This window comes from Nothoprocta perdicaria, unplaced genomic scaffold (assembly GCF_003342845.1).
Source record: "Nothoprocta perdicaria isolate Ctin4 unplaced genomic scaffold, notPer1 scaffold_286, whole genome shotgun sequence".
Taxonomy (NCBI): domain Eukaryota; kingdom Metazoa; phylum Chordata; class Aves; order Tinamiformes; family Tinamidae; genus Nothoprocta; species Nothoprocta perdicaria.
Genome location: NW_020455517.1, coordinates 105,089 through 107,035, shown reverse-complemented (window position 1 = coordinate 107,035; position 1,947 = coordinate 105,089).

Genomic DNA, 1,947 nt, shown 5'->3' with positions numbered 1-1,947 from the left:
CGGGGGGACGCAGGGGTGGCACAGGGGGACCCGTGGGGACAGGGGGACGCACGGGTGGCACAGGGGACCCGTGGGGACAGGGCCCTCGCCAGCCTGGCCGGAGCCGGCCTCATTCCGGAGCAGCCCTCGCGAAGCGGGAAGGGGCCGGGTGCCCCGTTCTAGTCCCGGTGGTTTTTGCCTCCCCGCTCCGTGGAGGCCGGGGCCAGGGCCAGCCCCGCGGTGAGCCGCGGGCTGCAGCTTAGGACAGCGGCCCGGCTCCCGAGCCCGGAATTGCTGCCGGGCCTTTCCGTCGCCGCCATGGGGCTGATGCCCTCGTGCCGCTGGTGGACGTGGGCCTGGGGCCCGGTGAGGGCCGCCCTGCCCTCCTGGCCGCCGGGGCCGGGACGAGGCGGGCGCCAGGCAGCGGCTGCCGGGACGTTGGCACCAACCGCCGGAGCGAGAGGAGTCCAAAGGTTGCTCTGGCTGGGCCGGGTTTATCGCTGGGCTTGAAAGGGCTTCATTCACACTGCAGGGTCCCGAGGGCGCCGCGCGTCCGACCCGCCCTGCCAAGGAGCACCCGGCAGCAGCAGCCCCGGGCCGGGAGGGCGGAGGGGCCGGTGAAGCAGCGCGGCCCCCGGGACGGCCCCGTGCTCCGCAGCAGCCCCCCCTCGGCCCTGGCTTTTCCCCGTTGCCCGCTCTTTCCGGTAGCCGCAGGCTGCGGGAAGGCGCCGGTTGCGCCGAGGCAGGGCGCAGCGCAGAGCCTGCAGCAGCGCGGGGCTGCTCCTGCCGGCCCCCAGGGAGGGATCATCCCAGCGAGCAGCCCGGAGCGGGGTCCCGCCGAGCGCGGCGGGGGGCGGCCCCTCGCACGGCAGCTCGTGGCGAGGCCGCGGGGAGGGAGCGCTGCCCGCCGAGCCGCGGCGGGGAAGGGAAACTGCGGCGCTGCTGGCATCGCGGCGGACGCGGGCGGCCCCAAGGGCGCATGGAGGACGGCTTGGCCCGAAACCCACTGAGTTTGGGGTCCGGGAGCCGTTCCAGGCCTTTCTAGGCTAAAAGCAGCGACTTTCAGTTCCGGCATCTGGCGCGCGGCCCTTTTGAGGAAGGGGAAGCTCAAGACGCGACTTTGCGCCTCTTGGGGCGAGCCCCAAGGAGAGCTCGAGCCCTGGCGCGGCCGGCTTAGGCCGCAGCGAGCGGAGCCTTGCACCGGGGCACAAAGGGCCTTTTGTGCAGACCTCGGGAATTCGGCGCGTGGAATTGTGCGCTTCCAAACGGCTCCAGCCCTGGAGGCGGAGGGCTCTCCGGCCGGGTCGGGAGCAGGTTCCAGGCGTCTGTGCGTGGGAGTTTCTCCTTGGTTTCAATGTCTTTCATGCGAACGCGGTGCTGATGGGCACCGTGTTGTCTGCCCGCCCGCCCAGGGGCGCAGCAGGCTGGGGCTCCACCTTAAACGTGGGGCCCCCTTGGCGGTGGTTGAGGATCCTGTTCCCAGTAGAGCTGGGCCTGCGCCTTGCTTTGTAAAGGGCCGGTGCTCCGTGAGGGAGGCTCCGTGAGGGAGCAAACGTGTCTCTGTATGGAGCTTCCATCAGAGAGCAGCTTGGCACAAATGTGAAGCGGGCCGGGGGATGGATGTGGGAACAAAGGAGGGATAATGAACTGCAGATCAAACCGAATTAACTTCGAAAGGACTCTGACGAGAAACAGATCTTGGCTCGTGCCTCTGAGCCGCCAGGAGCTCATCCCGGCTCCAGGTTGGGAGAGGAGCCGCCCTGCTCCGGCGGCCGCTCCGAGGGCTGCAGCTGCTCCAGGATGCGCCGCTCCGGCGGCTCCTCCGCTCCCGGCTTCACTGCGGAGGGAGAAGGAAGGCAGAAGCCGGCTCCGGGCTCCGGTCCTCTCCCCGGATCAGGGGCGACGGCCCAGATGGCCTCCCAGAGCTCTTCCTAGGGGATTTAAGCAGAGTTTCCTCTTGGGAGAGCT